Here is a 16,000-nt window from a genome sequence, read left to right as displayed (position 1 = left end):
GGCTGCGAGCATTTAAATGGTAAATGGGCTGCATTTACATAACGCCTTTCAACCTTATCCTCACTCAGAGCACTTCAGAATATCGCCTCTCATTCACACATTCACACTCACATTCACACACTGATGACAGCTGCTGCCTGTGGCCTGCCCATCGGGAGACACTCAGGGTTCAGCGTCTTGCTTGCGGAGGAGCCTGGGACGGTTCCTGGAAAATCCTGAGTCGTTCTTTCTATTTTATTGAATCAGCTTAGTCCAAACGCTACACACAACACTCATTCTTGGCCACTGTGCAAAAAAAAAATTTTTTTTAATTATTCATCCATACACAAAAGCCTCACGATCAAACCAGAGCCACGGCAGAGTACAGTGCTCATTTTTGTCTTTACGTTATGAACCTGACTGACAGCCCACTGTGAACCATAGCTCCAAGACGTTGAAAATACTGTAGCAGAATGCTCTGGACCGGAAAATATGCAGTTATTGTGTGCATTTGTTTGTGTGTGTGTGTGTGTGTGTGTGTGTGTGTGTGTGTGTGTGTGTGGTGGGGGGTTACATGTATTTGCCGGTGGGTCACAGTAGGCCCATCTGCTCTAAACCAAACCAAATCAAACACATACAGCTCCAAAAAAATCTCCCACAAACCTGACCTCACTATACCCCTGCCCCCCCCAAAAACACACACACACACACACACACACACACACACACACACACAAACACAAACACGAATAAAGACTCAGGAAAAGAAGTTTACGTTCTTACAAGCTAGAACACTGTTTCACTTTGTACCAAATACATTTAGGTACATTTTTCAAGTTATCTCTATTTTCCTGCACTATCTGTTTTTGTTTTGTTTTTTTGCCAACTTCACTTTCACTATTATAATTCTATGTAAAATACTGACTGTTGTCACCTGCTACTTTTAAGCATGCAACTTGGACGTCAGCCGTTGTTGTTTTTTTCCTCTTTCTTTTGAATATTGCCGGTAACATCACCCTTTCAATAACGACTCTCCCTCTCACTTTCAAGTTTGTACCTTCCAGCCCTGTGACACCTGATCAATCCATGTGTGACACAACAAGCATGCGACATCCATCTCTGAAGCAAGCCGGCGGTGTTAATGCTGCCAACCGCTAATAACACAGATTCCGAAGCAGAGCATCTACAGGCTCTCAAGAAAACGTTTGAGATTTCAGAAATGAAAAATTACACTTATTTTCAGATTTTTGCAGTAAACAAACTACTGAAAATCGTCCGCATTTTGAAATTTTCATTTTCTGCAGCCTTTGGGTAGTATCGGCAGTCATGCAGTTAAACTCAATTAAAATAGAATATACTGAGCTTCTTTTAGTAGAATAATAGTTGACAACATGTATTTATTCTCAAGTTTATTCATAAATGGGTAAGTTATTGTTCATCTTATGCAGGCTAAGGCTTAAACGCACAAGAGAAAGTAAAGATGAGAAGAATACACACAAGACCAGAGGCTCAGGGAGGCCCTGTCCATGGTGCTGAGAGACTGTGTGGACACTAGCATGCCACAACAGGTTAACAAGCACAATATCGCAACAGTTGCCTTTGGTAATGTACAGCTAAAAATACTCGCTGGCACTTGAGGTTTCTTAAACAAAGTCAAGCACTTATTAATAAACTCCTCAGATTAAATAAAGAACCGTTCTGACACACAGAGGGAGCAACTGTATTTGACTCACCACCTGCAGGTGTTCGATGGACGCTCCTTCTTCCTCTTCATGGCAGAAAGGAGTCCAACAACCACATACTGTATGTTACATTTCCCAAGAGAGTTCAGGTGGCCAGGTTTCTCTACAATGAGCTGAAGGCTTCAGTCTTGGCGTTGCCAGGTCTCCCATTAATTTACATCCAGTCAGTATCATTAGGAGTAGTTAGTCAAATCCCCTGGCGTCAGCTGGCTGTTAGCTAGCCTTTAGCTTGTTAAAATAGCTAAGCAAAGTAGTGTAGCTGGATCTAAGTTAAGCTAGCATCCTGTTTTCACTTCGCAACCCTCTGCGTCTCCAGTGCCTGTCACTCAACGTCGCTTCATGTTACCATGTTATTCAGGGCTAAGACATGAAATTTTTTTCTAATGAAACAAACAAACAAACAAAACTTTATTGGAACGAAAGAGGGTAGCAAGTCTGGAAAACAGCATGACTACACAACGTGTGGAAACACAAGAATATCTGACATAATGAAGCGCACAGAAAACCAACTACTTACATGAACATGATGAATCTTACAGGCTCTTTTTTAGTATCAGAAATAAATCATGAATATTGTTTAAACTGCAGATGCTACAATTAATGCATAGAGCTGTTGGCAAATTCAGTAAATAAGCGATACATTTTTCATGCTTTATTTTAAGCATTTAAAACAAAGACAATTTACTTCACAGCTAATTTGAATGCAAATCTGCAGCAGTAGTAGTCTCTCTGAGCTCTACGGTATAAATTACATGAATCACCCTCAAGTTTGAGGAATTTTAAAGGAATATTTATTTGTCATATTTCAGAGACAAGTATTAGGACAAATAAATAATAGTCACACTCAATTTTAATATTCCAAATAGTTATTTTGAATGTTTGATTCTCAGGGTCACATTGCCTGATGGAGATCTATGACTGAAACTCAGTGCTGGGCTGCATCTTTTCTTTGACCTGCTCATTTCCTGTCCCAGCACCCGAAGAAGCTTTATTGATGTGCATACCTCAAATCTTGTTAACCAGAGAAACAAATTGTCCAAAAAAAATCAAAGTTAAACTATTAAGAATGACTTCTATAGACAAAGGAAGCGTAATCTCGAATCAATGATGATGTCCAGTGTGAGGTTCTCTTTACGTCCTTCTACGAATGCCAGTATGGAGCCTGCATTCAGGCCTTTGCTGTAACTGACATGTTTTATTCTACTCATTCTTCTGTCTTGGAGGAAGATAAATAAGCTGAACCACTAGCTCACGGAAGTCTTAGATGGATGAGAATTTTTGGGCTTTATAGTGGCCACAGGCACAAGAAACAGTGGCTCCTCTGGGCTGGTTAAAGCTTTACAAAGACAATAAAGGAAAAAAAAAACTGTGGTTGCAGGGGAAAGTGGGAGGTTTGTCAAAGTGGTAAAAACAAGCATTATAAAAAGAAACGTCTGAAACACACATAACCCACAGTAACGCAGGTGTGTTTTAGTGAGGACATCCTAGCAAAACAAAAGATTTAGCAGCGGCAGGAATTCCTGCTTTATATAAACTTCAAACAATTGTCTCAGAGCGAAGTGAGGCGCGTTTACAAAAGAGAAGTTGTACTTTGTTTCCTGTCTGTGTGTTTGTGTCCTATATTCTTAGACAGGAAAAAAGTTATGAATATGCATCGGTTTGAGTCTACATGCAGGTGACATGTTTGACTTGTGTTAATGCTGCAAACAACTGCGCTTGACAAATGCTTCTTCTTTTTCTCTCAGAACAAGGGGAGAGGAGAAGAAGAATCTCGTGGGAACACTTTTCTTTTCACACTCTGGATGAAAAAAAACCCAACACACTAATGATGCAGACACACACATTCAAAGACGTGCAAAGCCACAGTAGCTCAAACAACAAAACACAGGAAAATACATGTACTGTATATACTTTCAATCACACACACTCATTTACACATCTCAAAGTGAATTTAATGGGGATGTTCAGCATATATAGTTTCATTTCCAGCTCATTTAGAGTTGTCGAACTAGCTTAGAGGCCAGGATAGTAGACTACGCACAATCAAAAGTCTAAACTGTGAATTTTGAAACGGAAGTCAATATACTGGCCTTTTCACCTCTTCCTGCAAGTTTTTCAGGTACGTGAAGTAATACTGACGTCCGTGGGGATGGATTCTTCTAACAGAAATCTGGTGCTAAAGTACTTTAATCTGCCACTGGTTTATTAGATTATTCATCACTTTATACCTTTGTTATTCTTATCAGGATAAAAGATTTGGAAAGAAAACAATTTTGTCATGTTTCAATTGCTGATGTCCCACATTGAGAAACTTTTTTCCCCAACAGATAACTATGCTGGAGATGAAGTATCTAACTTTGCCTGAACGAGGTGCCCTTCTCATCTGACTTTGACTGTTCAAAATTAGTTTTTAAAAAACTGAAACTGCATTTTGCATGACAGAAAATAATGGAGTGAGGGACTGAGGACACAAGGAGGAAAGAGAGGTGGCTTAAGGGAAGGAAAAGAAAACAGGAGGTGATACAGAGGGGATTTAGGGAGAGGGATATGGAGGAAGGGGTGAGGGAAGACGAGGGAGGTGAGCGGGGTCAGACGGTGGGAGGAAGCTAATGTTTTTATTTCCTGGTGAGGTGGGACCTTGTGTTTACCCCTGAGGTCAGTGGTCATGGACAGGGTCACTCGGGAGGGAGGGAGGGATATCTCAATACAGGAGAGAGAGAATATCTATATAACAAACAGAAGGGGAGGGAACGACAGGAAGAGAAGAAGGGAGAGACGGGAGGGAGAGGGGAACAAAAGAGAGAGAGACCTAGTTCCAGTCAGGAGGGGAATGTGCAAAGGTGGAAAGGTTGTGAGAGGTGGAGAAGCTGAGAGTACTCAGGGGAGAGAGGAGAGAATACACTCAAACACACACACACACACACACACACGTTGTACACATGGAAAAATTCTTCATATGGACGAGCACTTCTGGTGGCTGGTTGTTTCTGATAATATGTGTTTATGCAGTTGATATGAGAGTGTATTTGCATTTGTCTCCACATTTCACAATATGCGTGTGTGTTTTTTCTGTATGTGTTTGTGCGTGTGTCTCCTTGTCTCTGGAGACCCTTCCATGCAGCTGACAGATAAATACTGACTGAATGTATGACTCTTCCTCTGGAGTATTGTTAGCAGTTATCCTCCAGAAACGAGTGACTTACTGCCTTCGATTGATGTAAATCGCATTTGTCAAATACAATGTGATAAACTTCCAGTCTCCACCAGTCTCTGCGGCTTTCTGTCTTTTAGTCTGACATTTAACTGCATTACTAGCAATCACATGAAGTAGTGTTGGACAGATGAAATCTCTGTCTTTATTGTTGCTCAAGGGTTCCGTTGTACATTTAGTCAACATTATTTAATTGCTCGGCATGGCACCTTTTTTAAGTCATCTACACAATCAATGCTGGTGTTTTGTTGTTGTTGTTATTTATAGACTAGTGGTTGTGTGTGTGTGTGTGTGTGTGTGTGTGTGTTTGTGTGTGTGTTGTGTAAGGGTAAAAGAGTAGAGTCCTGTAGAGTCCAAGTTTCAAAGTTGCCACTAATTAGCTGGAAGACGCCACTGTCAGCATCAAAACTGATGCTGAAGAAACAGTCCAGGGGAATACTTGGTATACACATACACACACACACACACATATACACACACGCATATATTATATATATATATATATATATATATATATATATATATATATATATATACACACATATATACACACACACACACAAACACAGAATAGAATCTCAGTCTTCAGTAACATTTGATGGCAGTTGTCAAAGGGTAGTATTACGTCATGAAATGCCATAAAGTCACGGTGTTTGTCCAGTTTTTTTCTTCACCTCATAAATCATATTCCAGTCGTGTGATATGCCAAGGATTTCTAACTGTTTGGCTCAGACATGCATGTGACAGTATGTGACCCAGGCCTATAAATAACATTCTCAGCCTCAGTTCACTTTTAGACCCTCTATTGCTGTCCAGTTCTAGTTATTCCTGTCTAACCTCTGGATGACTGTGATACAGCAAGATAAATATATCCCTTAACATATAAGGCTCTGAAGAGGTAGACAAAAAGCAGTGTGTCAGTAACCACAACTCCTGCACCTATAAATCTGAGAGAAAACGAGAATACAAAAGCACTTCAGCTTTGGATTTTTTCTAAATGGTTCAGCCTTTGTATGTGAGCCTCAAATGATAATTTTGAAAAATACTCTTTAATTATGAATGACACTTTTAGGCTAAAAAGAAACTTTCATCAGATTCACCCTTCCTGTCAAGTGAGCACATTTGGGCCTAAGCTGGGATATTTCTGGCATTTCCATCTCTGTTACGAGCCCAGCAAGTGTTGTGTGGGCCAAACACACCCCATATAAGGAGTCAGGACTGGATCAAGGTGATGGCAAATACTGTGTATGCCAGATGTGGCCCAAAATGTAATGAGTTGGGTTTGACCGGGCGAGATGCAGGCCACGTAAGGTGGACCTATGGCTCTGTTTAGACAGCCACATTCTTGAGTCAACGCCATCATTCAAGGCGAAATCCAGGACAAGTGAGCTGAGAAAACTCAAACATTCATTGTTATTTTGGAACTTCCCTTTATAAACCTGTTGGACCATCCAAGACGCTTCACACAAATCGTCTCAGGCTGTGGTTCCTGCCCATCTCTGGGGAGACTGCATGACTGGCTGACTCAGCAGATTCCCATGATGGCTACAGCCAATTTGTAAACCAAATGTGGGTCTAATGAGTTTTTCTACTCTTCAGTCCCAGTGTTATCTGTATCAAAGGGTGACAACAGGCTAGACCCACATTTCTGTTTTGCTCTGGAGTAATTCTTATTCCTGGTCTCAGCGCTGGACATCTGTATGACAGAATGTGATTCAGTCAGCTATAAATATGAATGGCCTTTCTGCTTGGCCAGCCACGTGGATTAGCAACTCTTCCAGCTTTTCCACTGGGCTCAAAACACTGCAGCATGCACTCTCACAAACACACACTCATACGCTCTGAGCATTTGGGCTCACGCACATTGGTAGAGAGATGTTGAGTGTGAGAGTGGTGACATGCAGCTGAGAACGGCCTGTCTGGGGCATACCAAAACAGTGATTTACGTTTCAATCAGAGATGTACAAATATTCTCAACATTTGCAGGGTTTTCTCAGCCAAAGAGGTTACAGGCAAAAAGTCAACTACAAATTCTCTGAAGTTGGAGAGCCGTATCAGTCCACTATTAGCAGACATGTCAGACAACTGTGGGTTACACACTCCTACGAGACACGTTTCCTGGTCTGAAACATCTTATCGTCTGTATCGGGATGATTTTATTTGCCATCCTGACAGGTATTATCACCAAGGATTCCCTCAAACAAAAGCCAGTGGAATTTTTACATTTGATTTTTTGATTATCGCAGATCAGAACAAATGTTTAGGTCTTACACATTGTGATCAGCAGGGTAATCTTCACAATTAAACACCATTTGAATGATATTCAAGCATAATTGTACTTGTTACAGATTAAAAGCTTAACATATGTCATAACGATTTACACCATGGATTCACGACTGGCTTTGGGTTTCTTCCGTATTTTGGTGTGATGACATTTAATGTCCGCATCAACCGTCGTAATCTCACATAGTCGCTTGTTTTTAAGATGCATAAAAACTTCAAATTTTAACTGCTGGTTATATTCCATTTGGTCTTTCTATTCAATGTATTCCACAACAAAAACCTCAGTTCAGCTAAAAAAGATGTTCATCTCCAAAAATAAAAAGCTTCCACATGGCCGTGGAGGTTCTGACTTTCCTACGATAGATTCTTGTTCAACTGCTGCTTTTAACCATAAAGAATCCTATAACCACGACCAGGTGGTAATTATGAAAAGAACAACAATCAAGGTCCTGTAGCAGCAACATTTGAACCCAGTTTTTTTTTAATAAAAAAATAAAAATAAGATTCCAGATGCTATCATTCAAGATCTATGATAAAGTGGTGACGTCTTACTCCTTAAGGGTAATTTAAGTTATAATAGCATTAAAACGAGCAAGCAATCACAGAGGGTCATCGACCTCAGCGACCTGATGCGCATTCTCGTCATATCTGTCCAGTGACTGAGCTGCACTTCCATGATAACACACGTGTTAGGATGGTGTGATGATCCAGTTTCAATGAAAATGCTACGACTGGCACTTGATACTCATAGAAGGAGAGAAAGCAGTGCCATGGATTACCACATACACACTGCTGACACACACTTACAAGCATACAGCAGACAGACACTTTATAACCAGAGGACATTTAAAAAGGAGTCTGATTGAATTAAGGCAGTCATGTCTTCTTATCACCGGATTGAGAGTATCAATATATTTGTATCGCCAGTGTTATTAATAGCACCCACGAGGCAACTAGACACCTTGGAATGGATTGACAAAACAGATCCTTAGGCTTTTAATAGAAGGGGATGGAAAAACTACAGTCAACAAGCGAAGACCGAATGAGAGCGGAAAATCCTGACACCAGCACTTAGGTTCAAAGACAAGACGGGGCCGGGAAACCAGGGAGAGAAGAAGTTTTTTGGGACTTCCGTATTGTGTTATTTCACGGTGTGAACTGTACTGAATATAAATCCAAACACATGTCGATCATATAACCTGTCAGTCATGATTTCAGGATCACTCTGGGTGATGACTGAAACTTTTCTCTCACGGAAATTTGGTTAAAGTTCTCCAATTACACATAGACAATATCTGGAAGTAGGGCATGCACGCACGCACGCACGCACACACACACACACTCTCTGTATTAAGAGTTTGTTAACACGTCGCTGTACTCTATCTGTCACGAAAAGACAGGTGGTGTCACAGATGAGTGCACAGGAGAACAGGAAAAGTGCTAAAGAGAGGGATCAGTAGCAGCACTAGAGGGTCAGATCAGAGCAACAGATGGACATCTGCCCTCACTAAGTGTTAATATCAAATACATTTATATTCTCAAAACAATAATAATAAATCAGGTAAAGTGGACACAGGTCAGATATCAGAGTTTCACTATACAATGACATCGACAACTGGAACATTAACATCAACTTAAGTTCCTAATTTTTTCCCCAGTTGACTTGCAGATGGATTGATAACTGTGTGAAGAGTCCAGACCAGCTTCACAAGAGCCAGAGTTGCTAGGTGCACAAAAGACACTCTTCTTTTTACAACCTCATGTACAGTATTTATGTTTCCATTCAATCAGCACCTCTTTTCATATTAATTTTCTTGATTTTATGGGCTGCTGGAGTACACCTATGCACCTCAAAGCGAGGGGACAGTTTTGCGAATCTGCAAAAACAAGATTTTCTGAGAATTCCCCAGAAAAAAAGACTCTAAAGCTCTGAACTGGAAATGTGTATGGCGATCATGTCCCTCTTAATGGTGGTGGATTTAATATTGTCATTGCTAACTGCGAGCCCATGGTTTATCATGGCGGTCAGCTTATTTGTGTAGGCTATCACACCTTAGCTGGGAGAGATGTAACTCTCCAGAAGAGTGAAATTAAAGACACTTGATTGGTGACCTGCCTGACAGAACCGAATCAAAATGGGAACTGCCAAATGTGCAAATATGCACATTAATGAGAAAAGAGTTCAAGTGTGTCCCAGTGTTGAGCTTCTCCACACATCCATCTGAAATGGAGGAGTTACTTACTGTAGCTGATGCCATCCAAACTCAGAAAACAAGCATGTTGTTTGCTCGGGGTCTTTTGGACAGAAACATCCGCGTTGTGATTTTTTTATTTTTTGGCATTCATTTGAATCGCTTATCCCAATTAAATCACAGCAAAATAAAACATTTTGCAGGTTCTCTGAGTAATACTCGGCTCTTTTCTTATCTAATTCCATGAATACAGCGCTGAGGGGCAAAACATGCTGTCCTCCTGCTAATGAAGCTTTCAGCCCTGCGCCACAGCCACACAATGACAGCTGGCAGGGGAGGGGCAGGAACTACATGCCATGAAATAAGAGGGGGTAAAAATTGATTAGCAATTTTCATTTGCGCTAAGCTAAACAAAAGAAGGCTGCTGCCCTACTCTGCATTTCATCATGGGGTGGGAGAGGAGGAGGGGGGTGGGTAGTGTTGACGATGTTGGGGTGGGATGGGAAGTGATCTTTCAGAGCTCAAGGCATCTATTGTTTAGTTAGAGAGGATGTGGGTGCAGGGGAGCAGGGGGAAAAGGGGATTTGGGATGGAGAGATAGACGACTGTGATGAAGAGTACAGTGATAAGAGGACAATCAGGTAAGATGTTAAGGACAATGTGAGAAAGTGAAGTTGCGGAGAGGTAGAAAGAAGCAGGAGGGGAGAAGATGAAGTAGGAGAAGAAGTGAAAACTGGAAGCAACAGAATACAATGTGCAGAGAGGAGGGAGGAGATGGATGAGGAAAGAGGAAAGACATAAGGCAGAAGGTCATGAAAAGAAGGAGTATTTGATTAAGAGACACACATGAGGTTTAGTGCTCTGTAACTTCTACATATTCTCATTCTGCAGTGGAGCTGATGGTGATGAGGAGAGAGACAAAAAAGGAGGGAAGGGATTGGGGGAAATCTGGAGAGGCAGCTAACAGAGGGTGAGATGGAAGAGGGAGAGAAGTGTCCAAGGGTTCATAATGGTGAATGACCCAATTCTGAAAATTAAAACTGGACCTGCACTCAGGCACAGCATTAAATACAAAAGCAAAGTGGCAGAGTAAAGAAAAAAAGAAAGAAAGAAAAAAAGAAAGAAAGGCACTCTCTAACTCTCAAGGTATTTAAAGCCATTGAGACTAAAGGCTTCAACAATAGAGAAAATTGGCAACAATGGGGGGGGGGACTGCAGTATGTATGCGGTACTGTGGCCAAACCATGTTGTTGTAGTTTTCTTGAAGGGTTTTTTGGCATGACCAAGATGCATGATGGTGTATTAAGAGTGACACTAATGCCTTTGTGTGAGAGAGTGTGTGTGTGCATGTGCTTAAACGCATACACTCATGCACACAAACACCGCAGCATGCAAAAAAAGGAGAGAAAAATAGTAGCAGCTGTTAAGTGAGTGAGCGAGGGGAAAGAAAATCAACAACTTTTAACCAAAACACTGTACACAACTCTAAATTTAATTTTCTGCAAGATTAAGCACAATAATGACTAGCTTTATAAAAACCCATAACTAATGGCTTCCAATGAGCCGATCTATAGGCATTGATCTGCTCAGTATCTCACAGACTTGCTGTGCGAAGCCTAGAAATGAAGGAGTGGAGAGCGAGAGGGGGAAAAAAAGACAAAAAAAGGAAGGAGAGGGAATGATGGAAAAGATGAGAGTAAAGGAGGAGAGAGAAGGACAAGAGGTGATGAGAGAGATGAGCGCACAGGGAGGTGGGGGAGGGCAAGGATGACAGGAAAGGGAAAAGAGAGGACAGAACTTCATAAAAGAAAGCAAAGGGAGGAGAAGAGACATTTTTGGCAAAAACAATATCTAGTTGCTTTAGTTGTGAGAGGACAGTGTACTTGACAGTTCGACCTCAAATTACGTAAAGTAAACCTCTTGCGTAGCAGCACGACAGAAGCAATGCCAATGTAAATCAATCAGGATCCTTTTTTGTGGCACTAACACAAATTCCCTGGTTCAACATTAACATGAGAAAGTCTGCGTGGTGGTTAGAACCAATAACCACGGGACACTGCAGCAGGAGACGGGTCTTTGAGTCCTGTTCAAGTCCCATTTTTAACACCGCATTTTTATCCAAACCACCATGTTTTCCTGACCTTAACCAAGTCTTTTATGTTTCTAAATTTTAATTTGACCCTCGTTTACAGCACCGTGTCCCACGACTTTAACCCAAACTGTGATATTTTTCAAACCTGAACCAAGTCATTTTTGTAAACCACCTAAATATTGACACATCATGAAACAATTTTTTCCGAAGAGCGAATGCCATTTCATGAAGCGGTTGTCATTGAAGAACAGTAAAATAAAGTTTCTAAACCGCAAAAAAAAAAATGTACCGCTGCCATGACCATGAAAGGACATTAAATACTAACCACGTTACATTACAAGCACAAGTTATAAATGTCCAGCAAAGATCTTCCTTCCTCCTGAAGACAATACCCCATTTATAAGGATAATAAAGGCTTCAGTGTGGGAGTGTTTATCGGAAATAAAACACAGGATCCCAACACTTTCCGGGAAAATCTGCTGGCTGAATCCAACTATTTCTGTTACTTTCTCAAACTGACAACCTGACGAGTGTTCTAGCTGCACACGATTGGCCAGTTGAGCGCAGCGCTGAACAACAACACTTCAGCTTTTTACTCTCTCGGTACGAAAGCATGGACACTTATCAAACAATACTGCACTAATCCTACACCTCACTGATCCTATCCATCGAGTAACTGCTCTTATCCTGTTACGGCATTTATATGCCAAAAATAAATAAATAAATAAAAATAAGGACAGCTAAATAAATAGAATCGCACTGGTGAACAATATGTCACAATGAGAAATATAATTCTTTTTACACTATGTGAAAGCAATTAGCAAACTGGTGATATTCTACATGGCTAATCTCACACTTGACAGCTTTTTAGAGGCTCGCTGACTAAGAACCAAAGGTGGTGGCATGTGAGGAGCAGGAGGATGAGGAGGGGGAGGAGGAGGAGGATGGAGTGAAATGAAACAATCCTCTGCTGAAACGTACAGAAGCTTAAAACCAGAGAGGGCTTCTTGCGTTAATCCCCATGGATTAAGCTTCTAAATACTCCTATTCAAGCCAATTAATTCATGCATATATCGGTCTCCGGCTCTTTTCATGTCATTTAAGATGATGGAGGGCGACTTCCTGGGAAATCAGGAGGAGGTTGGATATGTATCTACATTAATGCACACAAGGCTCCCTCTTGGTGAACACACAGTTATGTACATCCTGATGCCACACACACACACGCGCGCACGCACACACACACACTAATGCTGCAGTGCTGAGGTGTACATTTATATTTTAATGGGGAAATGATGGTGGGAGGGTGAGGATTGAAGGGGGGGGGGCCTCCAAAAGTTGACTGACGTATTCTGACAGCTGAATACTAATCATGAGATCAACCTCTGGCTAAATCTACAGGATCTCACTGGGGCTTCTGGCTGGGAGAAGCATAAAAAGGATTAGCAGTAAATACAGAAGGCTTAGGGGGAACAGAGAGACACCAGTGGACAGACTCAACAACTTGAAACAAAAGGTTGAGATGAAGAAACAATGGAGACACAAATGAACAACGAAAAGAAACCTGGAAGATTTTTGGCTTGGCTTTCCTAATGGGAAGACGCGCTAAAGAGAAGAAGAACAAAATTGAAAGTAAAAAGGCAACGTTGAGCCACTGTTGCAGATTGCAGTGACAGGCGCAGATACACCGCAACTGCGTCACAGCCTCAATCCTTTAACGTCACCATTCCACAGCGGTTCTCTTCTACCTCCCGACCTGTCAAATATTAATGTTTGGTAAAAGTATGATAGAGTATTTTCATTTTGGAAGGCGATGTACAGTAGAAGAAACATGTGTTACAATGTCCAAAACCAGCCATGCAGTGTCTTACACATAGGGCCCCTTTGAACACATCCATATTTGACAAGTTAAAAAAGAAAACACTATGAAAATGTGTAAGGGTTGGAACAATGTAACTATGATGATCAAAATGGCTGAAAAAATGGAAGACAGAAGAGGAAGAAAACTATGAAAGAATGACAACCAAATAACTTCCTGTTTACACTGATGTAATGGATCCACATGACATCATCAGGGCTTGATGTGCAATGCAGCAGAGTTCCCCGCCTCAAGTCTCTGATTACCTGTGTGTGTGTGTGTGTGTGTGTGTGTGTGTGTGTGTGCATGTGTGTGTGTGTGTGTGCGCGCAATCAGGCTGGCAGCAACCACTGCAGAGTATTAATAGGAACTCACATCACACAAAAAGGCTTTCAGATAAGCAGGAGCTCACATCAGGCTCTAGTCTATGGTCACCTTACATCCCGCAGACGATATTCAAGCTTCCAAGGTAATGATATACAGTAATCTGATTACCAAAAAGGGAACTAAAGGAACCACAGGCTGACATAGAAGAGGATAGGATTTAGCAACACGTAGTAATAGCAACACAACGCTAAGATGGGTGACACACAAAACAGAGAATGAAAAAAAAAATGCTGCTCGAGTGTGAAGCCTGAGCAACCAGGGCCAAATAATCTACACCTACAACCTAACAAAGAGGTACAAAGACGAGATGAATAAAGATGTCTCACTGACAGCACATACTGTTGACTGTGAATATCTCAACTAGATCCTGGACCGGGGTGGTGCACCACGACAGCTGCAGAACCAGAACCTCAAAATAAGACCTTGACGAAACCTCTATTATAGAAAAGTGAGCCGGTGGTCTGATTAGCTGGCCTCTCTCAGGCTATGTTACACCTTTGGATCTTGATTATCCTCAGAGAGGTTCACATCTGAATGATAGAATGTGATGACTTCACTGTTGGAAGCTAACCTGGAAGTAGTCCACATCCCAATCATATGTCTCTGAGCCTTTCATCGTGAGCTGGTAATAATTTACCATCAGCATGGTGGATGTTTACTAACATTAAAGCTATAGGTCCTCGCTGCAGAACAGTACCCAGTCAGGGGTATAGAAACGAGTTTGATATAGAAACTACCTGGTGATAAATAAATCTCCTAATTCACCTTTGACCCATGCTGCATATTTAGAAGTATTTGGCAGCACAACCAAAGACGAGTTCAGGGCTTTGATCATGACCAGAGTGTTCCAAAAGAGCACACAAGCATGTCCTCTGGAAGGAGGGCCGCTGTAGCACCAGGCTGCGCCAATTTTAACACAGAGGGATCATACCATTTCCATGAGGACCTCAGGTAACTCTAGTACCAACCATCTTCAATTAAAATAAGAATGAATGAAATAAGATGAAGGAGAAAAACATCCAATTGTAAATAATACTAGTTAGATCAGAGCAAAAGTATATGCGTAACACAGGTAAGAAGAGCAAGGGGCTCCAAGTATAAGAATTTGGTAATGAGTCCACAAACAACAATTTCCTTGACTATATATTTTTCTTTCCTGAACATAACATTCAACCGATTTATCAGCTTTTCAACTTGTTCAGCAAAGCAGCCTCCAACTTATTTGCAGTACTTCTCTTACCTGATACTCTTCTACCTAGGTGGCAGTTCAGGGTGCTCGGGCCTCCAAAACTGCAATAAAGTTAAATGAACAATTAGGAAACAGAGCTTAACTGCACGGATTGATAAAAACGTGGGCACCCATGATAGGACACAGACCTCAGGAGTGTGAAACAACTCATAGGAAAGGTGCTGTGAATGGAAAACAACTCTGTCTTACAACTTTGCATCTCCTCTCCTCTCAGTCCCAGGATCCGTCCTCCTTATCCTCTCATTCCCTCTTTCTTTTAACTGCCACCCTGACACTCTTCACTCTGATCTGACATCAGTCCCTCTGATTGGCCCACCCAGCCCGGCACTAACCAGTGACACGCTTTAATTATTGAGCGGCTGACCTCAATTGGTTGGCTGGAACAGCCTAAAACACATTGCGCCTGGTATAAACACACTGCTTACACATACATAGCCAAACATTTGCACTTGATGCTCTCACACTCACAATAACACAGCGTACTACACACTTACATGCTCACCCCGGGGACAGTTTCTAAAGTCTAAATATATACTGAGGACATCGTCATCATCTCTCACTGTCACTCCTCACACTTCATTGATGCGAAGAGCACATTAGTCATGTATACAACAAAGAAATACATACAATATTTATCAATCACCAATCCATCACTTTGAGTCCCAGGGTTGTTATACTTCCCTAAATGTTCTGTAATGTGAGAGAGACTAAAAATATCTCTCACTTGTTTTCCTACTCAATGGAGTTTTTTTTTTTATTTTTTAAAATATTTTTGTCAGTTTGAATTCAGTAAAATTTAAGATTTGTTTTGAAAGCTGATGCTTATGTGCTGTAACAGGTAGTAAAACAGGCTATGCAAAGCAGAGCAGTTATTCCAGTGAAAATAATCTACATTACTCACACTATCAGACTGCTGCTGTTTGGGCCCTGTGGTACGCCTTTCAAAAGTAATGGCGGAGGAAAGAGAGATGATATACATCCTTTGGTATGCTACCCATGCACTTCTT

The 16,000-nt window shown here is 41.3% G+C and overlaps 1 protein-coding gene across 3 annotated transcripts in view; it reads right to left on the bottom strand.

Moving 5' to 3' along the window:
- Positions 1-16,000, bottom strand: part of esrrga (estrogen-related receptor gamma a) — a 212,899-nt gene that overhangs the window by 122,019 nt on the left and 74,880 nt on the right. Inside the window, exon 1 of one of the 3 annotated variants that reach the window (XM_086187166.1) lies at positions 14,985-15,010. The exons of the other annotated variants lie outside the window; for them this stretch is intronic. The gene's annotated coding sequence lies outside the window, so the exon portion shown is untranslated. Of the gene's footprint in view, positions 1-14,984; positions 15,011-16,000 lie in introns of those variants that run through there. 3 annotated transcript variants of the gene reach the window in all.

This window comes from Aulostomus chinensis, chromosome 2 (genome assembly GCF_037954235.1).
Source record: "Aulostomus chinensis isolate RoL2024-O1b breed Wild chromosome 2, RoL_Achi_v1.0, whole genome shotgun sequence".
NCBI classification, from domain to species: domain Eukaryota; kingdom Metazoa; phylum Chordata; class Actinopteri; order Syngnathiformes; family Aulostomidae; genus Aulostomus; species Aulostomus chinensis.
This window is presented reverse-complemented; position numbering and strand designations above follow the sequence as displayed.